The sequence below is a fragment of the Heterodontus francisci genome, unplaced genomic scaffold (assembly GCF_036365525.1).
Source record: "Heterodontus francisci isolate sHetFra1 unplaced genomic scaffold, sHetFra1.hap1 HAP1_SCAFFOLD_102, whole genome shotgun sequence".
NCBI classification, from domain to species: Eukaryota; Metazoa; Chordata; class Chondrichthyes; order Heterodontiformes; family Heterodontidae; genus Heterodontus; species Heterodontus francisci.
The window spans coordinates 357472-384419 of NW_027140380.1; the positions used below are offsets into that span (position 1 = coordinate 357472).

Consider the following 26948-nt stretch of genomic DNA (forward strand, 5'->3'; position numbering starts at 1 on the left):
ACTGTTTGGGAATGTAATTTTTACAGATTTTTATGAACATAGTATATTTTGGAAATAAAAAAAAAAGTGAGTTTCACCACATATCTGTCAACAACATTATGTGAACATCAGCTTTTGTCCAGATCTATCAGTTTCTGATATAGAGTCATAGAGTTATACAGCACAGAAACAGGCCCTTCAGCCCATTGTGTCTGTGCTGGCCATCAAGCACCTAACTATTCTAATCCCATTTTCCAGTATTTGGCCCGTAGCCTTGTATGCTATAGCATTTCAAGTGCTCATGTAAATACTTCTTAAATGTTGTGAGGGTTCCGGCCTCTACCACCTCTTCAGGGAGTGCGTTCCAGATTCCAACCACCCTCTGGGTAAAATTTTTTTCCTCAAATCCCATCTAAACCTCCTGCCCCTTACCTTAAATCTATGCCACCTGGTTATTGACCCCTCCGCTAAGGTAAAATGTTTCTTCCTATCTAACCCATCAATGCCCCTCATAATTTTGTAAACCTCAATCTTATCTCCCCTCAGCCTTCTCTGCTCTAAGGAAAACAACCCTAGCCTTTTCAGTCTCTCTTCATAGCTGAAATGCTCCAGCCCAGGCAACATCCTGGTGACTCTCTTCTGCACCCTCTCCAGTGCAATCACATCCTTCCTATCGTGTGGTGCCCAGAACAGTACACAGTACTCCAGCTGTGGCCTAACTAGCATTTTATACAGCTCCGTCATAACCTCCCTGCTCTTATATTCTCTGCCTCGGACGATCTATATTGGCCTGCAATCTAAGGCTTTCCTCCTCACTATTTACGACACCACCAATTTTCGTGTCATGTGTGAGAAAGGGTTTGATTCTATCCCTATCAGTATCCGTTACATGCATGTGTTTTTAATCTGCACCCCGTCTATTTTATTCTCTGTACTTGTCAGCCTCTTGTAGGTGAGTCTGTGATTTGCTCTTTATCTCTCAGTCTTCGAAGGATGAGCCTGGGTTTGGACCTAATTTTCTTTGTACCTTGCAGTATGGATATTGAAGAGAGGTTTTTACACATTAACTGCCAAATCCTGATAAGTGATTTTTGGGTTTCACACAGTATCTGTCAGTTTGTTGTCTAGGACTGTTGGTTTTACTCTGTCCCTGGCATTTGCTGGTTTGTTAGTGTGGGGTTTACACTGTACCTGTCAGTTTCTCAGATGTGAGTGTTGGTTTCACTTTGTGTAGAATCATAGATCACAGAATACTTACAGTACAAAAGGAGGTTTCAGCTCATCGTGCTTGTGCTGCCTCTCTGCACAAGCAACTCAGCTCATGCCACATCCTCATGTATTCCATGAAAACCTGAATTTTTTTTCCCTTCAGATAATTATCATATATCCTTTTGAAAGCTGTGGTTGAATCTTCCTCCGTCACACTCTCAGGCAGTACATATCAGATCTTAACCATTTGCTGCATAAAAAAGGTTTTTCCTCATGTTGCCTTTGGTTCTTTTCCCATTCACCTTAAATCGGTGTCCTCTGCTTACTCAGCCATGAGTAATATTTCCCATTGCTTTCTCAGCACTGATGGATTGTGAGGTGGGAGACAGCCAGAAGTCCCACTGAGCCGCACTGACTCCCAGCTGAAAAAGAAATGAGATAAAGTTCAATCTTTCACAGCGAGATGCTGCAGAGAGTTAAGAGTCCCGAATGAAAGAGAGCGTTTCTCATACTGTTGTTGAATTTCATTTCTAACACTCCTTGTACTCTCTGCTAATGAAGCCTAAAAATTGAAAAACTAAATGGCGCTCAAACTCACAACCCTGAGATTAAAAGTCCCATGATCGACAGACTGAACTGAATATGTCACTTCTACTGTACCTCTGTTTGGATGGAGGCAACTGTATGCAAGGGCAGCTTTCAAATCCTCCCATGGGTCCACACGTCAGACTAAGTTCCATGTTGTAAACTGAAGCAAAGGAAATCTGCTCACTTCCAAAACTATCAGCAAATTGAAGCTGATTACGATCAACATCATCAGAGGTCAGAACTACCTGGTGAAAGAAGACACCCTGAAGAAGGATCCACAATTATTCAAAGGCATCGACAAAGTGAAAAACACGAAAATCAATGAGTCAATCCAAGCTAAACAGAAACACTGAAGAATTCCATTCCAGACCAGAACACAATTAGAGGCATTTTTTGTATTCAAAGCTGGGCATTAGTATTTAATAGTTGATATATAATTTTGAATATATTTGAATTTCTTTATTCATTTGGCACTGTTGAACACGAAGCAGTCTTAAATCATTTAATTTTTTTTTGTAAAATCTGACTTACCAGATTAAAATATTAGATCAAGGGAGAAATTTCAAAGACTACTGGACCAGTAATCCAGAGGCCTGGACTCAAGATCCAGTGACAGCCAGGACGTCAAGGCGGGAAACACTCCGCACTAGTCTGCAGTGAGCGATTCCATCGAAGGTAGAGCACAATCTCTTTAATATAAGAATGTATATTTTATAATAATTAATCACTCAAGACTTTCCTGGTCTCTGCATCTCACCTGCTCTCTGGATAAACTTGCAGAAAGTATTTCAACCTGTAAAGCAGGAGTCCAGGGAATGTATAATGATATTTTCTAGCCTTCGGGCAATATTTTAATCAGTACAGTGTGGGACAACCTGTCTGGGCACAACTCCATGACTTTCTCTTTAACTAGTGATCTCACAATCACTAAAGTCAATGGTAACAATCTTCAGCTCATCACCTCCGGTACGTAGCTCTAATCTTAATGCACATTTAAACAACCTTTCAAGTCCAGTTACAGTTTTTGTTGCCTTCCCTGCACAAGCTTAAAAAGTGAAAAACGGAAGCAAGTTTAACTGAACATTCTGGTGGTCAGTTCGGGCACGGGAAAAAAATGAAAGGACTCGGACCAGGTCAGATGTGGTGCTGTCAGGCTTGGGTCGGGTTTCATTTGCTGACACGAGCAGGCCTTTAGTTACTGTTGCAACCTTATATTCCCACTTGACAATCTGTATATTTTGTTCATTTCAATTTTGTCGACAAGCTCTTTGAATCCAGTTCCCCGGTCCTCAAGCAGGCTCAGTTTGCAAATCGATTCCGCTTTCTGGAAGGCTGAAAGCAATCGATGACCTTAAACTAAAAATGGCAACAGAGAAGGGCTCATCTGCGATTTGAACCCAGGACCTCTCACATATTAATCACTTATATACCCAAAGCGAGAATCATACCCCTAGACCAACGAGCCACTGTTGGCATGGTTTTTATTCGCTCCTGTGGAATTTCACTGGCACCCACAGCCGATCATGCATTTTTTTCAGATCAAAACAATATCCTACAAAGCTGAAATAAAAACAGAAAGTGCTGGAAATACTCAGCACCTCTGACAGCATCTGTGGAGAGAGAAACAGAGTTAACATTTCAGGGTTTTCACCTTTTGTTTGAGCCATCTTTTCAGACTGCTTCTGTCCATCCAATCTCACTTTTTACTCTATCCATATTCTAAGGGTGGTGCAGTGGTGAGCACTGTAGCTTCACAACTTCAATGACCCCGATTCAGTTCTGTATACTGCCTGTGTGGAGTTTGCAAGTTGTTTATGTGGGCTTCCACAAGGTACTCTGGTTTCCTCCCACAACGAAAGACTTGTGGGTTGATAGATAAATTGACTGTTGTAAATTGGCCCCAGGGTAGGTGATAGGAGAAATGTGGGGATGTGTTAGGGAATTCTGGGTCAACATAGGATTAGTATAAATGGATGGTTGATGGTCAGTGCAGACTCAGTGGGCCAAAGGGCCTATATCAGTGCTGTATATCTCGATAACCATTCTCTAAGCAAATGCATTTTTCATGAATTCCTCATTTCTTTTATTAATGACAATTTTATATTTCCGGCCCTTGCTTCATACGATACCACAAGTGGAATCTTGTTTCCATCAACCCGATCAAACCCCTTCACTATTTCCTCATATTGCAATGTTTCTTTAACCCTGACAGACTGTGGAGTTTCTGCTGCTTGATTGCAGTTCTTGCTTCCCGCCAGTAGATGTCACCTCACTCCAATATAGTGAAGTTTACAAATGTGAGAGAGACACAACAGGAAATAATTGTTCACATTATAGTGAATGTGTGGGATTTAGAAATACTAGGAGTGGAGACGAGTTATTATTGAATTTGTCAAACCAAACATATGTTATAATGTTGTGTTAAATCTGTCACTCTGTTGTCTTGAATCTGAGAGTGACATAGACTCATCGAGTCATTGGGTCATTTGTGGTATAGAAGGAGGCCATTCGCCCCATCGAGTACAGGCCAGCTCTCCATGGAGCGATCCAGTCAGTCCCACTCGTCTGCTCGATCCCCCTAGCCCTGTAAATTTATTTCCTTCAAATGCCCATCGAAATTTCTTTTGTAACCAACGATTGTCTCCACTTCCTCCGCCCTCGGGGGCAGCGAGTTACAGATCATTACCAATCACTGTGTAAAAAAGCTCTTCCGCACATTCCCCCTGCGTCTCTTGTCCAAAACCTTCAATCTGAATCCCCTAGTCCTTGTGCCAATAGTTAATGGGAACAATGTTTCCTTGCCAACTTATCTAAAACTGTCAGAGCCTTCGACACCTCCATCCATTCTCCCCTCAATCTCCTTTGATACAGGCAGAAAAAACCCTGTTTTTCTAACCTAACCTTGAAACTAAAACCCTCCATCCCTGGAACTATTCTGGTAAATCTCCTCTGCATCCTCTCAAGAATCCGCACATCCTTTCGAAAGATTGGTGAGCAGATCTGGATGCAACACTCCAATTGGGGCCTAACCAGAGTTCAGCATAACAACCCTGCTTTTGTACTCAATGCCTCTATTTATAAAGCCCAAGATCCCACATGCTTTGCTAACCACTCTCGCAATATGTCTTGCCAACTTCAAAGAATGATGGACATGTACTCCAGGTCCCTCTATTCCAGCACACTCTTCAGAACTGTAGCATTGAGTATATATTGCCTCTCCCTATTTCTTCTGCTAAAATGCATCACCTCACACTTGTCACTATTAAATTCCATCTGCCACCTGTCTGCCCAACCTACTAGCCGATAACGATCCTGTTTCAGGCAGTTCATATCATCCTCACTGTTTGCCACTCCTCCAAGTTTGGTGTCATCGGCATATTTTGAGATTCTACTCGATATTCCAAGATCCAAGTCATTAATCTGTAGCAAAAAAAAGCAATGGTTCTAGCACTGACCCTTGGGGAACACCACTGTCGACTATCCTCCGGTCTGACCAAGAACCATTTCATATGACGCGCTGTTTTCTGTCCTTAAACCAATTTCCTATCCAAATGGACACTGACCCTCCTAATCCATGAACCTCAATTTTGTTAACCACCCTTTTATGTGGTACTTTAGAAAATGCTTTTGTAAAATCCACATAAACAACATCCACTGCATTCCCTTCATCAACTTTCTCAGATAGTTTATCAAAAAATGCAGTTAGATTCATCAAGCATGAACTTCCATTTATAAATCCATGCCCACTCTCCTTAATTAACTCAAACCTCTCCAAATGACTTGATTTTTTCCCTGACCTGTTGGTCTTGTGCTTATAGCAAGCTCACCACAGAGCATGTATTTGGCAATGTGACTGTCATTCATTTGGCCCAGTCAACAGAGCCGCCTCTGACTCAAGAGGGCAAACATGCTGCGGATCCCTGCACGCTGGTGTACTTCCTCATTCGGCACTCTGTCCTGCCAGGAGATGTCCAATATCCATCTGAGGCAGTGGAGGTGGAAGCTGTTCAGCTGCTTTTCTTGGCTTGTATAAGTTGTTGATGCTTCTCTACTATAAAGGAGGGTGCTGAGAACACAAGCCTGGTACACATGGAGTTTTGTATTTTCGGTCAGTTTGCTGTCGGTTCACACCCGTCTTCTCAACTTTGACATGACAGCTGCAGCATTGGCAATCCTGGTGCTGATTTCAGCATCAAGGGACAGATTGCTGGTGATTGTTGATCCAAGGTACGTGAACTGTTGACAACCTCCAAAGTGAGGTTGTCAATGTTGATGGAAAGTGGAGTCTCTACGTCCAAGTCTCTACGTCCAAGTGGAGTCTTGCCAAGATGAACAGCTTGTCGTCAGCTCTGATATGCAGGTGAACACCCCCATCTGAGTCACTGAAAGTGTACAATAGCAGCATGGAGAAGAATACACCAATTATAAAGGATGTGATAACTAGACAGTTAGAAAATAATGATATGATTGGGCAGAGTCAACATAGATTTATGAAAAGGAAAACAGGTTTGAAAAAACCCGTTGAGTTTTTTGAGGATGTTACCTGGAGAACAGATAAAGGAGAACCAATGGATGCTTTGGTAATGTCCCACACAGGAGGTGAGTAAACAAAATTAGAGCACATAGGATTGGGGATAATATACTGGTGTGGATTGAGAATTGGTTTACAGACCGAAAACAGAGAGCAGGAATAACGGGTCCTCCTCAGGATGGCAGGCTGTTACTATTGGGGTACTGCAAGGATCAGTGTTGGAGCCACAGCTGTTAACAACCGAAATAAATGATTTGGATGTGGGGATTAAATGTAATATTTCCAAGTTTGCAGATGACACAAAGCTAGGTGAAGTGTGAGCTGTGAGAAGGATGCAGAGAGGCTTCCAGGGAACCTGGAGAGGCTAAGTGAATGGGAAAGAACATGGCAGATGGAATATAATGTGAATAAGTGTAAATAAGTGCAGTTGGCTGCCATGTGACCAGATTTGCCACAGGTGCGGCAAACTCTGGGCTGCCCAGCGTAGACCAAGAAGCCTCGATACCGGAAACCCCTCCACTTCCACTTTGGTGGAATAAACAGAAAGACAGAGTATTTCTTAAATGGTGAGAGGTTGGGAAGTGTTGATGTCCAAAGGGACCTGGGTGTCCTTGTTCATGAGACACTAAAAGCTCTTGTGCAGGTGCAGCAATCAATTAGGAATGCAAATGGTATGTTGGCCTTCACACGAGGGGTCTTGAGTACGGGAGTAATGATGTCTTGTTGCAATTGTATAGAGCCTTGGTGAAACCGCGCTGGAGTATTGTGTAGAGTTTGGTATCCTCATCTAAGGAAGGATATACTTGCCATAGAGGGAGTGAAACAGAGGGTCACCAGACTAATCCCTGGGATGGTGGGACTGAAACTGGGCCTGTATTCCTTAAAGTTTCGAAGAATGAGAGGTGATCTCATTGAAACTGATAAAATTCTTACAGGGTGTGACAGTGTGGATGTAGATAGGATGTTTGCCCTGGTTGGTGAGTCTAAAATCAGGGGACCAAGTCTCAGAATAAGGAGTAGGCCATTTAAAACTGAGATAGGGTTGAATTTCTACACTCAGACGGTGGTGAATCATTGGAATTCTCTACCCCAGAGAGCTGTGGCAGTTCAATCATTGAGCATGTTCAAGACAGAAATTGTTAGAAATCTTGATACTCATGACATCAAGGGATATGGGGATAGCACGGGAAAGGGGCAGATAGAGGTAGATGATCAGCCATGATCATCAGGCTCGATGGGCTGAATGGCCTACTCCTATGTTCCTCTTTTCCTAAGAGAGTTGGCGCCAGCGTGCAGCCCTGCTTTACCCCACTGCTGATCTTGAAAGTGTCTGATGTTGCTCCATTGTAACTGATGGAACTGTGCATGTTCTCGTGGAAAGAAGAGATGATGCCCAAGAGTTCTGGAGGGCAGCCGAGTTTCCATCGCCGTTTGAAGAGTCAGTCTCTGCTGACAAGATCAAAGGCCTTGGTGATGTCATTCAAAATATGTGTGGCTCTGTGGCGCAATGGATAGCGTGTTGGGCTTCTAAGTAATGATAAAGAAGGCATTCAAAGGTTGTGGATTCAAATCCCACCAGAGTCAGATTTTGGACCAGAGACAGAAGAGCACAACGGAACAGAGTTAACAAGTGTGTCAAAAGCACCGACTCAGAGACAGAGCGAGAGAGAGAGGAGCACGGCAGGAGCGGAGCAGGGGTAAAAAAATCAAGGGGTGACATCACAATGGAGAGTGAGAGCAGGGAAACAGAGAGCCGCTGGGGTGAGTTTCCAGGATTTGGTTCTTGCTTCGGTGCAGTGGAAGGAGCTGTTTGGTGAGGATCTGGTAAGCTGTGACATCACAGGCAAGCAGGTAGTTGATTGGTTTGGAAAAAGCTGCATGTTTGATGAGTATCTGGTAAGTGATTAAGGTCCATTTTAGTCCTAATGTTTAAAATAGTAAACAAACTAGTAGTAAGCTTAATAAAATATACAATAAAATAAACAATTGAATAAAATAATTAAGTAGTTAATTGAAACACGTTAAGGATGACAGGACAGGTGATGTGTCACAGCTGCAGCATGTGGGAGCTCCTGGATGCCAGTGTGATCCAGAGCAAACACATCTGCAGCAAGTGCAGTATCTGTTCTTATCAGTGCTTATTTGATTGAGAAGAGACCATGATCATTGCCTTTTGATCCTGGGGGAACTTTGAGTAAAATGGCTATAACCAATTTTCGAGTTTCGGGCCAGGGAGTGCGCAACACTGTTCGGGTGGTCGTGAAGGACAAGGAAGGAGATGCACCGGTCGATCGCACCTTCTTCATCAAGAAATTTCTCTTCGATTGCTGCGGATTTCAAGCGACGGACGTCTTCTGCCTGCAGGATTTCCCCAGCAGTGGATACTTCGACGTGACGTTCCGGAACGTGGCGGGATGCATCAAGTTTCTGAAGGCGTTCAAGGTGAAAGGGGACCGGGCGCCACTGTCGATCCTCACAGCGGAGCCGCTCTTCACGCTTCCGTCACAACGGTACCGGGTGGTGACGATTCACCTCTACAACCCCCATGTTCCGGTGGTGGATGTACTCACCTTTCTCGCCAGGTACGTCGAGGTGGCCGGCTGCAGCACTGATGTCAAGGACCCCTTTGGGATCTGGACCAGCAAGCGGCAGGTCAAGGTGACCTTGAAGGTAGATCCCAGTGGAGCCATCATCCACCCTCCCTCCAGCTTCGCTATCGGGGGAAGTCGAGGCTTCTTGGTCTACGCTGGGCAGCCCAGAGTTTGCCGCACCTGTGGCAAATCTGGTCACATGGCAGCCAACTGCAGCACGGTTGTTTGCAAGAACTTCAAGGAGGAAGGCCATCAGACCAAGGACTGTAAGCAGACTAAGTGTTGCAACTTGTGCGGTGCGGCAGGCCATCTCTACAAGACCTGCCCCAAACGTTGCCTCAGCTATGCTCAGGCGGCAAGGTCCAAGGAAAGGCCGGGAGAAGGTTCGACGAAGGCGTCCGCTGTTCGGAAGGAGACCAGCAACCTTCTCCGCAGAGAGGAACTTCAACCTGAGAAGGAAGGGGAGGCAGCTGAAACCAACGACCCAGCACCTATCCAGCGCCCGGAAACCCCTCCTCCACAGACAGAATCAATGGAGGAGGAGGCAACAGATGGACAAACAGGTCAGTGGCAAGTGGTCCAGAGGAAAACCACAAAGAAAAAACATCCCAAAGCCACCACCCAAACCAGTGGCAAGAGGAGGCTCTCTGCTGAATCAGACTGCAACAATTCCTCTTCACTGGACGGGGAAATGCTGGAGCGACAACCCCTTCAAAAGAGGCGGCAGAACTCCTTGATGCATGATAGAGCATCCCAGCCCCCGGGCACTGGAAGCTGTGATGGGCCCAGCGTGCCCCAACCCCAATGCCCCACACGTAACGACGTGGCCAACGCATCTCAGCTCCGGGACACCGGGAGCAAAGACACGTCTGGCGCACCTGAGCTCCTGGAGACCGGGAGCTGTGATGTTTTCGAGGAGGAACAGATGGAAGCAGCTGAGGACAACCCAATCCTCTCTGCCTACAAGACCCCCCCCCCCCCCGATGTCACCCGAGCGGCACAAACCCTGCATGAAAAATCAGGAGGGGTTTCTGAGCCCAACCAACGTGAAACTGCTTGCGCACACGATGGGTATGCAGGAACATCCCGAAGGACTGGGACTAGCGAGCACAAATGGTATGGGAAGCAACAACTAATTTTTAGTAAAAAATGGGTGTACGAATTGCTTCCATTAATGTGCGTAGCATTAAATCTACTACGCGATGTGTTTCAACCTTGGATTGCCTTGCCAAGGTCAAAGCTGACCTACTGTTTCTGCAGGAGTGTGGAATACCACACCTCAGCACCTACAGGCAGTGGTCGCGATGGTGGTCCCATGGGCCATCGATCTGGTCGGGGGGTAATGACTGCCGTTCCTCCGGCCTGGGTATTCTGCTGCGGGGAGGTAACTTCACCATCTCCGAAGTTAAGGAGGTGGTGGGCGGCCGCCTCCTCGTAGCAGACGTGATGTACAACAACGCTCCGCTCCGGTTGATCAACGTGTACGCCCCGGTACAACGCAGCGAGCGGCTGACCGTCTTCCAGCAGCTCCCACTGCTGCTGGCGACGTCCAGGCCGGTCATCCTAGGCGGTGACTTCAACTGCATCATCGATGCGGCTGGACGATCCGGCAGTGACGACAGCAAACTGGACGCTACGTCCAGATTCCTAATAGAAACAGTTAAAGATGCCAAACTGCACGACGTCTTCAGCAAACCTGCAGACGGAGCGCAGCGCAGAGACACATGGTCAAGATCGGACGGGTCTGCCCGTTCCAGGATTGACTTCCTGTTTGTGTCCCGTGCTGTCACGGTCGGATCCACCGACGTCAAGCCGGTGTTCTTCTCCGACCACTGCCTCTTACTGGCCGACAGTCACTTGCAGGACGACCAGCGGGTTGGCAGAGGGACGTGGAAGCTCAATGCGACACTGCTGACCCCAGAGAACGTTGAGGAACTCAAAAGGGATTACAATGGTTGGAGGACCGTGAAACCCCTCTTTGAGTCTCCAGTTCACTGGTGGGAAGCGATTAAGGAGAACATCAAGAGGTTCTTCATCCACAAAGGTGTTCAGAAGGCGAGAGAGAGACAGAGGGAAGTGTCCCGACTCCAGAAAATTATGCAATATCTACTCCGGTTGCAGTCAATGGGGGTCGAGGTCAAGGAGGACCTCCAAGAGGTGAAGAGCCAGCAGGCCTCGTTCTTTGCCAAGGAGGCCTCCAAGATCATCTTCCGGTCCAGAGTCCGCTCCATCGAGCAGGATGAGACGTGCTCGTGTTACTTCTTCCAAAAGGTACACAGAGAGAGCTCTGTTATCAGCAGCCTGAAGGAAGAAGATGGCTCGGTAACGTCTTCGCAGTCCGATTTACTAAGGATCAGCAAATCCTTTTATGCTGGGCTGCATGACGCGAAGCCCACAGACAGCAGAGCCTCCCAGTCCTTCCTGTCATCTATCACAGAGGTCTTAGATGACAGCAGGAGGGAGAGACTGGACAAGCCGCTAACTCTGGACGAGCTGACAAAGGCCGTCGAGTCTTTCGAGACGAGTAAAACTCCCGGGAGCGACGGCTTACCGGTCGAGTTGCACTCGGCCCTGTGGGACTGGGTCGGCCCGGACCTGCTGGAAGTATACGAGAGTATGCTCCTGGCCGGCAGCATGTCAGAATCCATGAGAAAAGGCATCATCACCCTCATTTACAAGCAGAAGGGGGACAGGGCAGAAATCAGAAATTGGCGGCCCATCTCACTGCTTAATGTTGATTACAAGATTCTGTCCAAAGTCATAGCCAGTCGAGTCAAGTCTGCTCTGGAGTTGGTGATTCACCCCGATCAGACCTGTACTGTACCCGGCAGGAAGATCTCTGATAGTCTCCCGCTACTCAAGGATACGATCGCCTACGTACGGGACAGGAGGGTGGACACCTGCCTCATCAGCCTGGACCAGGAGAAGGCTTTTGACAGGATATCGCACACCTACATGATGGACGTGCTTTCCAAAAAGGGGTTTGCGGAGAGAATCTGCAATTGGATCCAACTGCTCTGCACAAACATCAGTAGCGCAGTGTCAATCAACGGGTGGGAATCTGAAAGTTTCCCGATCAAATCTGGAGTCAGACAGGGTTGTCCTCTCTCCCCTGTCTTGTTTATTTGCTGTATTGAACCCTTTGCTGAGTCTATTAGGAAGGATGCGAGCATAAGAGGGGTGACAATCCCAGGCAGCGGAGGCACTCAGGTCAAAACCTCCCTGTACATGGATGACGTCGCCATCTTCTGCTCGGATCCACTGTCCGTGCGCAGACTGATGAGCATTTGCGACCAGTTCGAACTGGCCTCGGGAGCCAAAGTTAACCACGGCAAGAGCGAGGCCATGTTCTTTGGGAACTGGGCTGACCGATCCTTTGTCCCCTTCACCGTCAGGTCAGATTACCTGAAGGTGCTGGGGATATGGTTTGGAAGGGCCGGGGCGTGCACCAAAACATGGGAGGAGCGAGTAGCCAAGGTACGACAAAAGTTGGGCATGTGGGGGCAGCGATCTCTCTCCATTGTGGGTAAGAACCTGGTCATCAGGTGCGAGGCGCTCACGTTGTTGCTCTACGTGGCGCAGGTCTGGCCCATACCCCACTCCTGCGCCGTGGCAGTCACCCGAGCCATTTTCCGCTTCGTCTGGGGATCTAAAATGGACTGGGTCCGGAGGGACACGATGTTCAAATCTCTGGACATGGGCGGGAAAAATGTACCCAACGTGGCTCTCATCCTGATGACCACCTTCGTGTGCGGCTGCATCAAGCTGTGTGTAGATCCCCAGTACGCAAACTCCAAGTGTCACTACGTGCTGAGGTTCTATCTGTCCCCGGTGTTGCGAAGGATGGGCCCGGTCACATTGCCGCGGAACGCTCCATGCAGTTGGGCGGTGCCGTACCACCTATCCTTCGTGGAGCAGTTTCTGCGGGAAAACACCTTTGACCACCGGTCCATCAGGCAGTGGTCTGCACGGAATGTCCTCAAGGCCCGAGGGGAAAAGGAAACGGTGGATCATGTCGGATGGTTCCCCGAGCAGACCGTCAAAGTCATTTGGTGGAATGCCTCATCACCAGAACTTTCAAACAAGCACCAAGACGTAGCTTGGCTGGTGGTGAGAAGGGCCCTCCCCGTCAGATCCTTCACGCACACCCGAAGTCTCGCCCCCTCCGCACAGTGCCCCCGCATTGGCTGTGGTGGGGAAGAGACGGTCGCCCACCTCCTCCTGGAATGTGCCTTTGCAAAGCAGGTGTGGAAAGAGATGCAGTGGTTTTTGTCAAGGTTCATCCCAAGCAGCTCTGTAACACAGGAGTCTGTGCTCGACGGGCTGTTCCCAGGGACGCACACCGAGACAAACATCAACTGCTGCTGGAGGACTATCAATTCGGTGAAAGACGCCCTTTGGTCTGCCCGAAACTTGCTGGTCTTCCAGCGCAAAGAGTTGTCCACCACCGAATGTTGCAGACTGGCTCATTCCAAGGTCCAGGACTACGTGCTGAGGGACGCACTAAAGCTTGGGGCAGCCGCAGCAAAGGCTCAATGGGGAAAGACCACAGTGTAAGGTTCCCCCACCAAGCTGGACTGAGGGGCTGGATCCATGGGAAACCCCTCGAACTGTATCGTTAATATTCTCAATTGCTGTAAATGTAAAACTGTAATTGACATGACAATTGTGAAACGTAAGGGTTGGGAAGAAACTCATGACAGTATTGAAGGAAACTGATCTCCCTTGAAATGTTTGTATTTTTTGATGCTGTTTTAAACTGTTTGGCAATGTAATTGTTACAGGTTTTTATGAATAAAGTATATTTTGGAAATTAAAAAAAAAAGTTTGCTGCTCAAAGAGTGAGAAAAAAGGAATATAGTGGTAGTAGGGGACAGTATAGTAAGGTGGATTGACACTGTTCTCTGCAGCAAAGAGCAAGAGTCCAGACGGCTGTGTTGCCTGCCGGTGCCAGGATTCAGGACGTCTGCTCAGGGCTGGAGAGAAACATACAATGGGAGGGGGAGGATCCAGTCGTCGTGGTCCATGTCGGTACCAATGACATAGGCAGGACAAGGTTAGAGGTTCTGCAAAGTCAGTATGAGGAACTAGGCAGCAAATTAAGTAGCAGAACCTCAAAGTTAATCATCTCTGGATTATTACCTGAGCCATGTGCAAATTGGCATAGGACAAATAAGATTAGAGAAATTAATGCGTGGCTCAAAGACTGGTGTGGTAGTAGTGGGTTCTGGTTCGTGGGACATTGGCACCAGTACTGGTGAAAGTGGTGGCTGTACCGTTGGGATGGTCTACACCTGAACCGTGCTGGTGCCGGTGTTCTAGCGAGCCACATAACGAGGGAAGTAGAGACAGTTTTCAACTGAATAGTGGGGGCAAGGGATCAAATTTGGGAAGATATGGTGAATCAAGGAGGAGAGACAAGGCAAGAGAGAAAGGTATAAATATGGGAAATGATAAACAGACTGTGACAGGAAGGGACAGAGCAGGCAAATCTAAGAGTAAATCAACAGATAAGGCTAGACGTTACAAAAATAATAAAAGGACAAAACTAAATGATCTGTATCTGAATGCATGGAGCATTCGAAACAAAACAGATGAACTGAGAGCACAAATAGAATAAATAAGTGCGATCTGATAGTCATTACAGAGATCTGGCTGCAGGGCGTCATCGATTGGGATGTGAATATTGGAGGTTCCATGGCATTTAGGAAGGACAGGAAGCTTGGAAAAGGTGGTGGGGTAACTCTGTTAATTAATGATGGTATTAGCGCAATAGAGAGGGATGACCTAAGTTCAGGAGATCACGATGCAGAAGCAGTTTGAGTTGAGATGAGAAATAATACAGGCAAGAAGTCACTTGTGGGAGTGGTGTACAGGCCACCTAACAATAACCACACTGCAGGATAGGGTATAAAAAAAGAAACAATGGCAGCTTGTCAGAAAGGTACAGCAATAATTATGGTGGATTTTGATATCCATATAGACTGGAAAATTCTGATGGGCAGAGGTAGCCAAGATGAGGAGTCCACAGAATGTTTTTGGGATAATTTCTTGGAAAAATAAGTTCTGGAGCCAACCTGAGAGCAGGCTATACAAGACCTGACATTGTGCAATGAGATAGGATTAATTAATGACCTCATAGTTAAGGTGCCCCTAGGTAGTAGCGATCATAACATGATTGAATTTTACATTCAGTTTGAGGGAGAGAAGAGTGGGTCCCAGACTAGTATTTTAAACTTAAATAAGGGCAATTATAAGGGCATGAAAGCAGAGCTAGCTAAAGTGAACTGGCAAATTAGGTTAAGGGATAGGTCAATCGAGATGCAGTGGCAGACATTTAAGGAAAATTTCAGAATACACAGAATAGATACATTTCAACGAGAAAGAAAAATTCCAAAGGTGGGACTCACCATCCATGTTTAATGAAAACAGTTAAAGATACTATCAAACTTAAAGAAAATGCCTATAATTGTGCAAAGGTGGGAGGCAGGTCAGAAGATTGGACAGAATATAAAAAACAGCAAAGAATAACTAAAAGATTGATAAGGAAGGTAAAATTAGAGTACGAGAGAAAGCTAGCAAGAAATATAAAGACAACTAGTAAGAGTTTGGATAGATATTTTAAAAAGAAAAGAGTTAACAAAGTGAGTGTTGGTCCTATGGAAAGTGTGTCTGGGGAATTAATAATGGATAATTAAGAGATGGCAGATGAATTGAACAGATACTTTGGATTGGCCTTCACTATTGAGGATACAAATAACATCCCAGTATTAGCTGCAAGTCAGGAAATGGAAGGGAGGGAGGAACTCAAGAAAATTACAATCACCAGGGAAGTGGTACTAAACAAATTGTTGGAGCTGCGGGCTGACAAGTCGCCAGGCCCTGAAGTGGCTAGTGAGATAGTTGATGCGCTGGTTTAATTTTCCAAAATTCCCTCGCTTCGGGAAGGTTCTGTTAGATTGGAAAGTAGCGAATGTAATTCATTTATTCAAAAAGGGAGGGAGACAGAAAGCAGGAAACGACAGGCCGGTTAGCTTAACATCTGTCTTAGGGAAAATGTTTGGAGCGATTACTGAAGAAGTTATAGCAGGGCATTTAGAAAACATTAAGGTAACCAGGCAGAGTCAACATGGTTTTGTGAAAGGGAAATCATGTTTAACCAATTTATTGGAGTTCTTTGAGGGAGTTACATGTGCTGTGGATAAAGGGGAACCGGTGGATGTATTGGACTTCGATTTCCAGAAGGATAAGGTGACATATCAAAGGTTATTGCAGAAAATAAAAGCTCATGGTGTCAGGGGTAACATATTGGCATGGATAGAAGATTGGCTAGCGAACAGGAAACAGAGAGTCAGCATAAATGGGTCATTTTCTGGTTGGCAAGAAGTAACGAGTGTTCCACAGGGATCTATGCTGGAGCCTCAACCTTCTACGATTCTCGAAATGACTTTGATGAAGCGACCAAAAGTATGGTTGCTAAATTTGCTGATGACAAAGATAGGTAGGAAAGTAGGTTGTGAAGAGGACATAAGGGGGCTACAATGAGATATAGATAGGTTAAGTGACTGGGCAAAGACCTGGCAAATGGAGTATAATGTGGGAAAGTGGGAAATTGTCCACTTTGGCAGGAATAATAAAAAAGCATATTATCTAAATGGTGAGAGATTGCAGAGATCTGAGATGCAGAGGGATCTGGGTGTCCTAGTGCACGAATCGCAAAAGGTTAGTCTGCAGATACAGCACGTAATTAGGAAAGCTAATAGAATGTTATCATTTATCGCCAGGGGAATTGAATACAATAGTAGGGAGGTTATGCTTCAGCTATATAGGGCATTGGTGAGACCTCTTCTGCAATACTGAGTACAGTACTGGTCTCCTTATTTATGGAAGGATGTAAATACATTGGAGGTAGTACAGAGAAGGTTTACTAGACTAATACATGGAATGGGTGGGCTGTCTTACGAGGTAAGATTGGACAGGCTAGGTTCGTATCCACTAGAGTTTAGAAGAGAAAGAGGCGACATGATTGAAACATACAAGATCCTGAGGGGTTTTGACAGGGTGGATGTGGAAAGGATGTTTCCCCTTGTGGGAGAATCTAGAGCTAGGGGTCACTGTTTAAAAATAAGGGGTCACCCATTTAAGACAGAGATGAGGAGCAATTTTCCCCCTCAGAGGGTCGTGAGTCCTTGGAATTTTCTTCCTCAAAAGGCGGTGGAAGCAGAGTCTTTGAATATTTTTAAGGGAGAGATGGATGGATTCTGTATCTGCAAGGGGGTGAAAGGTTATCGGAGGTAGATGGAAATGTGGAGTAATCAGTTCAGCCATGAGCTTATTGAATGATGAAGCAGGCTCGAAGGGACGAGTGGCCCACTCCTGCTCCTAATTCGTATGTTCATATGTAAAGACAATGTAGAGTGGTCTGTACTGTTCACAGTACTTCTCCTGTAACTGCCGAAGTGAGACAATCATGTCGACTGTCGATCTACCAGCTCTGAAGCTGCACTAAGACTCAGGATAGATGTGTGATGCCAGGGTCTGCAATCTGGTCAGAGCAATGCGAGCAAAGACCTTCCCCACAATACCGAGCAAGGAGATGCCTCGCTATTTGCTGCAGTCACTGCGAATCCCCCTTATTGTTGTACAATGTGACAATGTTTGCATCACGCATGTTTTGAGGTGCAGATCTTTCCTTCCAACAGAGACACAGAAGTTCATGGAGATGCTGCAGTAGAGCCGCTTTTCCACTTTTGATGAATCCAGTTGGAATACCATCATTTCCCGGGGCTTTACCACTGGCAAGATGGTCAATGGCTTTGTTGAGCTCCACTATGGTGGGGTCACTGTCCAGCTCCTCCATGACAGGGAAGTCTGGAATGGCACTGAGAGCCACTTCAATGACAATATTCTCCGTTATGTAGAGTTTAAGGTAATGCTCCACTCACCTTTCCATCTGCTTGTTAACAGATGATTCCACTTTGACACCGCACTGAGACCTTGAGCATTGTTGTCTGAAAGAGCCTGATCGAGGATGTTGAGGAACTCCTGGGTCCTTTCTGGATCAGTGGTTCGTCAAGTGTTGATCTGAGGACGACGTTCTTCTTGGATGGATGAGGCTTCCTTGGCTGAAGCCTGACCTTGTTACACACCAGGGAGTGGTCAGTGTCACAGTCAGCGCTGTGATAGCTGTGAGTGATGAGGACACTGCTGAGGGTGGTATGTCTGGTGATGATAAGGTCTAGCTGGTGCCAGTGGTGTGATCTCAGATGTCTCCAGGACACCCTATGGCACAGCTTGACCTGGAAGTAGCTGTTCATCACACAGAATCCATGGTGACAGCATAGCTCCAGCAACCTCTGTCCATTTTCATTCATCTTGCCAATCCCCTGGTGCTCTGTGCTCGTTGGCCAAGCTGTAGTCAGTACCCAAGCTTGCGTTGAAGTCTCCTAGAAGGTACAGTCCCTCAGTGCTGGGAATTCTACTGATGGCAGTATCAAGTGTCACATAGAATTGATCCTTGACATCTGGGGTGGAGGTGAGTGTCGGGACATAGATGCACATGAGATTAACTGGGCCCACGCTTGTTGACAAGTGACGAGTAAGAAGTCTCTCTGAGCCTACTGTGGGTTGTTCACTCATCTCAAGTGGCGTGTTTTTTACTGTGAAAACCACTCCATGCTCACAAGTTGCCTCTTGGGCTTTCCCCTGCCAGAAGAAGGTGTAGTGTTTCTCTTTGAGGGATCCACTTTGAACGAGTCTAGTTTCTTGCAGCTCAGCAATGTCCACATTGAGCCTTGTGAGTTCCTCGTCGATCACAGCTGTCTTGTGTGTGTCATCAACCTGCAGAAGGGTGTCAGTAAGGCCAGGACACATGGTCCTTACATTCCAGCTTGTGATGCAAAGGACTGGTGTCTTCTTTGTTGAGCTTGTTTTTCTTGGTGCATTGATTATCGATCCGCCTGTTGAGAGATGACTCTCTAAGCTCCAAGCACCCATTGAAGCAAGCAGGTCGTGGCTTCACAGCACCTAACTGACTGGGGGCTGCCCAGCTTGGAGTGGGTGGTAGCTATCCAATGAGATGCGATGATCTCTTCAACTGTCCGAAGTAACCCCTGGTGCTCATACTCTGCACCAATTGAGTGAGAGCTTATAATCGGTAACCGTTTCTTCCCGTGTTGTGCTAATGTTTAAGCACAAATAGTGTCCTCCACACGGCACATTAGTACTGAACACAAAATGGCTCCTTTGGTCATGTGTTAATTATAAAATGGCTTTCTTGACCTTGTTCGTTATTACAATGGATACATTATAATAATGGTCAAATTAAACTAAGATCGAACTACCCAAGCTTACCTGCATCCTCCAGTCCTCTGGCAACATTCCCATATTTAAGGAGGATTGAAAGATTGTGGTTCGAGTCTCTGATATTTCCACCCTTACTTCCCTCAGCAACCCAGGATGCAGCCCATTCAAACTGGGTGACTTTTCTACTGTGAGTGCTGCCAACCTTGTAATTGTCTCTTCTTTATCTATTTTCATCCTGTTCAATTTCTTTACTTCCTCCTCCTTTACTGTGACATTTGCAGCATCCGCTTATTTTGTGATACTGAATTAGTGCCTCAGCCACACCCTCTGCCTCCATAGGATCTCCTAATTGACCCACCCTTTCATTGACTGTGCATATGTTGGTAAAAGACTTCAGTGTTCCCAGTTATGTGACCTGCTAATCTTTTCTCATACATTCTCTTGCTGATCTCATTTCCTTTTTCAGGCTCTCCTCTGTACTTTCTGTATTCTGCTTGTTTCTCTACTGCATATGAATCCTCACATGATTTCGATTTGAATGATTTTTGAACTATTTTGTTGAAGGATTGAGTTTTGTAAATTTCTCCCTGGCTCCCCTCATGGTCAGGCAGAAAGTTTAACTGCTGTGTTTTCAAACAGCAACAGCTTTATTTGAAAAGCCATTGGGACAGGATTCCGGGTTCTAATCCAGTCACAAATCTGGTTCTGATGTCTTGTGGCTCCAGCTGTCACATGACCTGTCAGAGGATGACCTCATCATTGGCCCAGTCATGGAGCTGTGGGTTGATGTTTAAATTGTTGCAAAATAATTTTCCAGAAGGACAATCAAAATGAATCGATATATAAAAGGTAGATTTTGTGAATTTGTGCTCCCAGTGGAAATCCCTGCAGAGTCTGCTGGTTTTCATATCCCCAATTCCCCACAGGAAGCTCTGTGTCAGAATCTGTATTCATTATATCAATATTATACAGAATCATTTCATGGGAGACCCCAGTGTGAATTGTAGACAGGTGGGTCAGTTTTAACTTTCAAATTAACACAGAAGCAAAATACTGCAGATGCTGGAAATCTGAAATAAAAACAGAAAATGCTGGAAATACTCAGCAGGTCTGGCAGCATCTGTGGAGAGAGAAACAGAGTTAACGTTTGTGGTCTGTGACCTTTCATCAGAACTGGGCTGAAATTGTCTGAGGGCCAAGTGGCCTCTTTCTGTGCCTTAAACTTTCTTTGAGTCTAAGATACTATGAGATTGTGGAATCAATTTCAGGGTCGATGACATTGCACTCTGTAAGGATAGGAAGATGGAGATTATTAAGTACAGTGCAAGAATATAGATGCTTTTACATTATTTTAATCAAAATTGATTCAAACTTTGTGTTCACGAATCCTATCGTTTGATCACAATGACACTGATAACAATGGAAAAAGCAAGACTTGCATTTCGCGACCACAGGACATTGCAAAGCCTTTTACAGCCAATGAAGGACTTTCCAAGTGTAGTCACTGTAGTCATGTAGGAAACATGGTGGCCAATGTGCGCACAGCAAGCTCCCAGAAACAACAACGTGATAAAAACGAGATAATCTGTTTTGAAGTGATGTCGATTCAGGGTTAAACAATGACCAGCATCCCAGAAATAATTCCCCTTCTATTCTCTGAAATAGTGCCATGGTACCTTTAACATCCACGTGAGAGGGCAGAGGGATCCTCAGTTTTCTGTCTCACCTGAAAAACAGCATTTCTGATAGTGCAGCACTGCCTTAGTACGGTACTGGAGTGTCAGCCATTTTTAAAGGGCTGTTAGTCCTTTTGGAAAATATTTAAAGGAAGATTAAATTAAATGAAATAAATACATTGCTTTTGCCTCTCTCCCATCCCCCCAATAACAGTTAAATTAATTATTTGCCCTTCCCTCCCAAAACCTACCTTTACCATCTGACCTTCCGCCCAAAACTGCACAAACTGTAAACTATAACCCTTCCCACCATCCCCTGCACCCATGACATTAATTTGACTCCGTCCCCCCACCCCCACACTGAGAAACTTACCTTCTCCCCCCTCCCCACCAGTGTTGCACCTCATTTGCCCGGGTGGGGCTCCGAAGGCACGGCAGTGCCGGCCACTGGGCTGAAGATCGCAGCGGAACATCAGGAAGTGATGGGATAATAATTAATGCAGGTTTGTGGTCCCGTTGCCGAGCGGTGGAGGTCCCCCACAAGGCCTCGCCGTCGCCGGCAATATCGAGCCAGGCCCTGCCGGTGTTGAGGTCCGTGGCGGGTCTCATCCGGCGCCATCTTCAGGCGGCCCCCACCCCACCCCCACCACAGATCTCGACGTCGAGGGCTCTATAGAATCCAGCCCATTGTTTCTGTCAATCTCAACTCCACAAGGAGTTTTCTGTTAATTGTAGAAAAATTAAAGCTCTATAACCTTTTGATAAAAGGGTTCAAATCCATTTCCAAACAAATGATAGTTCTCATTGTATCTAGAACATGTTTTCTTACATACAAACATACCAATTAGGAGCAGGAGTAGACCACTCGGCCCCTCGAGCCTGCTCCACCATTCAATAAGATCATGGCTGATTTGACTGCAACCTCAACTCCACATTCCCACCTGCCCCCGATAACCTTTCACCCCCTTGTTTATCAAGAATCTATCTACCTCTATCTTAAAATATTTCAGAATTTCTGTCGTCCAGCAACTCTCATTTTATTTCCTGGATTTCACCTAAAAAATGTATTTCCACACTTTGGATATCCTGTACTTCATTAATGTTTTTGCTGTCTGGGGATTTCCCTTTAATTATATTCAGTGCTGGTATTTTACTGCCACACACTGACTGAAAGTGTCCCATCTTTCTGCAGGAAAAACACTCAGCTTCTTTGGCAAGGCAGTTTTCCCACTTGTGTCTCTCTCGGCCACACCTACTGCAATTGGTTGCAGCTACCACTAGATGCTCTTCCCGTCTTTCTTGTCTTTTACCACTAATTTTTCCTTTTGTTTTCTTAACAAATTCAATTGAGTCTGCAACTCTCGAGATCAGACTCTCCCTGTCCCCTCGAACAACGGATTGGTTAAACTTTCTAACCTCTGTTTGTCTGCTCAATTGAAACTCTTTCGTTAATGTGAGATCAGCCCTGGACTGTAGATGATCTGAAAGGGTGTTGTCTCATACCCCGAACACAATCCTGTCTCCATTCAGCTCTTCTCTTATGTTGCCGTATTCACAAACATCCGTGAGTTTGGACAAGTCATTGATAAATGAATGAATACTCTCCCCTTTCTGTTTTGTACGCTTATTAAATTCAAAGTGATTCCTGACAATGCAGCAGCCAGCCGACGTCATCAGAGCGCTCCAAGCTCGCACATGCACAAGCAGTCTCCTGCGCTCTGAGATGCTGCGCATGCTCAGCCTACGTCTTCCAGGACGAAGTGGCGCATGCGCGGGAAAACTCTCTCCCCCCTTTCAGCCACTCGCTCCAGGCCGCTCGCTGCCCGCTCCTCGCTACCCTGCTCCCCCGCCCTCCGGCCGCTTGCTACCCCCCCACCCTCGCACTGCCCTCTCTCCGTCCACTCACGCCCCGCTTCCCCCCCACGTCCCTCCGGACACTAGCTCGAAGCCATGCTGCTTCCCTCCTCTCGGCCTCTCGCTCCAACATTCGATCATTCTTCACCGCACCACCGATAAAGCAAGGCGAGCCTCGAGAGGTGATGGGGCAATGTTGGAGCGAGTGGCCGAGAGGAGGGAAGCGGCAGAGCCCATGGCCTGGAGTGTGAGCGGCCAGAGAGCAGGATGGGGGTGGTGGTGGGTGAAGCGGGGAGTGAGCAGTCAGAGAGTGGGATGGGGGGAAGCGGGGAATGATCGTCCGGAGAATGGGATGGCACTGTTTAGCGGGGATTTGAGGAAAAAATGTTTCAATTCGAGGGTGGTTGGAATCTGGAACACACTGCCTGAAGGAGTGGCAGAGGCAGGAACCCTCACAACATTTAAGAAGTATCTAGATGAGCACTCAAAACGCCACAGAATACAAGGCTACGGCCACGTGCTGGAAAATGGAATTAGAATAGATAGGTACTTGATGGCCGGCACGGACATGATGACCGAAGGGCCTGTTTCTGTGCTGTATAACTCTATGACTCTATGAAACCTCACTGAATTACAGAGGGTGTGCAGCACTGTCAGAGGTGCTGTCCTTCTGATGAGACTTCAAACAGCGCAACGTTCTCCGAGTATCAACCAAAACATGTCCATTGTGTAGATATGTGCCATATTTGCTTATGAAACGACAGTCACTGCTCCGAAAATAATTCACTTTAGGTGAATTAAGATGACTTGGTACCATATAACTGGCGAATGCACAAGAAGGAGCGGTGGACTGTTGGGGGTGGGACGGAGGCGGCGATGGCAACCTTTGAGGGGATTTTTGGGTCGAAGTTGTTTTCTGTGATAAATTGAGTAGCTCCATCTTTAATCCTGGCAGCTGCCTGAATGTCACAGACAGTGACGTTTCAGTGGAAGAGGCTGCATTTGCGCATGTGCTAGTACAGCGTCACCTGGTGGTTGCGTTGTCAGCAAATGCAGCGTTTTAACTTTGGCTCCACGATGACATTTTTTTCCTCAATTAAAATAGGTCTTCAGTGCCTTAATAACTTCTTCACATGTTGCCTTCTGTTCTTCATGAGGATGTTGCCTGCACACTCCCTTCATTGCAGACAATAGTGTACTGACCTGCTCCATGTCTGGCTTCTGCACGCGACCCGATGCAGTACGATACCTTGCAAACCTCTGGAACCAACTCGGCCACTCGTCGGCTTGGTTCAGTGCAGTGACCTTTTCAAAGGTACAGGCAAAGATTTCTCCATCTTCGCTTTGGTTTACTGTGGCCCCCATATAATATTCTGATATCTGTCAAGGCGTAGTACAGAATTTATAAGAATCTGACGGTTAAAATAACCTGAGTTTACTCTACACATCTTGCATTGAAGGTTTCATCTGCAACTCTCCGTGAGGTGCCGGACAGATTATATTACATCACTTCCTGTGATGATGCACATAGTCTGTTTATATAATCTGCCCAGTAACATCCCAATGTCCACTCTTATATTATTGTACAGATGTGAGAAAAGCTGAGGATGGGAATGGAACGTCTCAATGAAGATTTCATGATGCTGATGATGTAAATGAGGCTGATCTGTTACCCATTCCACAATCCCTCTTTATTTCTGTGCATGTTTCTCGATGCTGTTTCAACCAAATTGAAAAAGAATCACAAATCCTCCTCTGGAGCCTCAGGTGTTCATTAACAAAAGCCATGGTGGCCAAGTGGTAAGGTGTCAGTCTCGCAGACTGAAGGTCACGGGTTCAATCCCCGTTTGTGCCTTTTGATTAGTTTCTCACTTGAAATGTGATGTTTCCACAAAAAATGTCTGTTGCATTTGTTTTGGCCATCTGAAAATCAGTGTCATGTTACACTTTATCCTGGACACGGGGAAGAACTTGAGGAGTAGCCACATGGTTCCTCCAGCCTTCTCTGCCATTGATAGAGTGAAAATATCTGAGGTCCAAGCACTGAACCTTATTACTGTGTATATGCCGGATATTGAACAGAGGTATTCTATTAATCCCACATCCCACACTCCTGTCCTTTCCCCCATTGCCCTGTTAGATTTTCCATGTCAGGTATATATCCAATTCCATTTAGAGTTAACATTGAATCTGCTTCCACTGACCTTTCAGGATTGCATTCCAGACCAGAACAACACACTGCTGAAAAAACAATCTCCTCGTCACAACTCGAATTCTTTTGTCAATTACTTTAAATGTGTTTCCTCTGGTTACTGACCCTTCTGTCACTGGCAACACTTTCTCCTTCTTCACTCTATCAAAACTCTTCAGGATTTGCATTTCCTGCTGCCTTTGCTGATATAACAAGGCTGAGCACACATCACTAAATGGAATATGATTGGCTCTGAATCATATTTATCCTTCCTGTCAATCTGATGTGGACCTTGTATTTTCCCGGAACCAAACAACCTGAGCAACAAGTGTGGGTTCCAGTGATTCCCACCGCTCTGAGAGAGAGAGGATGTGATAATGAGCCAGATAGAAGAAAGGAGTGAGATAGAGAGTAAAATAGCCCTGGTCTTTCTACTAACTCCCGGCCCCCTACTTAAAATGGCATCATTTTCTCCTGCCTCTCCACATTCTAATCCATTGATTAATGCAATCCTTTCATCTGGAACATAGAACATAGAACAGTACAGCACAGTGCAGGCCCGTCTGCCCACGATGTTGTGCCGAACCTTTAACCTACTCTAAGATCAAACTACCTACATACGCTTCATTCAACTATCATCCATGTACCTATCCAAGAGTCGCTTAAATGGCCCTAATGTATCTGCTTCTACTACCACCGCTGGCAGTGCATTCCACGCACCCACCACTCTCTGTGTAAAGAACCTACCTCTGACATCTCCCCGAAACCTTCCTCCATCACATTAAAATTATGCCCCCTGGTGATAGCCCTTTCCGCCCTGGGAAAAAGTCTCTGGCTATCCACTCTAGTTATGCCTCTCATCATCTTGTATCCCTCTATCAAGTCACCTCTCATCCTTCTTCGTTCCAATGAGAAAAGCCCTAGCACCCTTAACCTTTCTTCGTAAAACATACCCTCCAGTCCAGGCAGCATCCTGGTAAATCTCCTCTGCACCCTCTCTAAAGCTTCCACATCCTTCCTATAATGAGGCGACCAGAACTGAACACAATATTCCAAGTGTGGTCTAACCAGGGCTTTATAGAGCTGCAGCATAACCTCGCGGCTCTTAAACTCAATCCCCCTGTTAATGAAAGCCAACACACCATATGCCTTCTTAACAACCCTATCAACTTGGGTGGCAACTTTGGGCAATCTTTGGACATGGACCCCAAGATCCCTCTGTTCCTCCACACTACCAAGCATCCTGTCTTTAAGCCTGTATTCTGCATTCAAATTCGACCTTCCAAAATGAATCACTTCACACTTTTCCAGGTTGGACTCCATCTGTCCCTTTAATTCCTGTTTCCTAATCCATTGATGTTTCACAATGTACTGAACTGTCCCAATCCATTGATATAACTCAGTCTATAGAATTTCTCAATCCACTGATATTTTCCAGTCCATTGACTTTCCCAATCCATTAATGGTTCCTGACCATTGACATTCCCAATCCATTTATATTGCCTGTGATTTCAAAGCAACTGTGGAATGCAAATAGTATTAGTATTATCAGATACATCGAGACGAGGTGCAATAGCCAAGTGGACAGATGTCAGGTTTATCAAGAAAAAAGCACTGGCTCGATATTTGTCCAGTCGATCACTGGATCTGAACTCTCAACCTACTGTATTTCTGTGGGTCTGCTGACTTGTAGATGTGAAGAACCATTGGATGTTTCTCAATCCTCTGACTTTTCTCATTCTTGTGCCATATTTGTTCCTTTGGGTTCACCAGTGAAGAAAATTATTCCCTATTACATTTGGTGAAGACTTTAATAACCTCACATCCTTGTGTCTCACCATCTCAGGTCAAACTCCCTACAGAAACTTTAAACATTTAACTATTCTGCTGGAAACATTTTCAAGGGCGCAGCCATTCCTTCATTACGCTTCCTTCTTTGACATGTGATTGACAAATATGTGTGTAATGGAGAGAGAGAGAGTGAAAAAAAAGAGAGAGAGAGTGCAATAGAAAGTTAGAGGACC

At 45.9% G+C, this 26948-nt stretch overlaps 1 non-coding gene across 1 annotated transcript; it reads left to right on the forward strand.

Annotated features, from left to right (window-relative positions):
• The first annotated feature begins 24516 nt into the window (after positions 1–24516).
• trnaa-cgc (transfer RNA alanine (anticodon CGC)) lies at positions 24517–24588 on the forward strand. The gene has a single exon. It is a non-coding gene; the product is annotated as a tRNA-Ala (tRNA).
• Positions 24589–26948: the final 2360 nt, after the last annotated feature.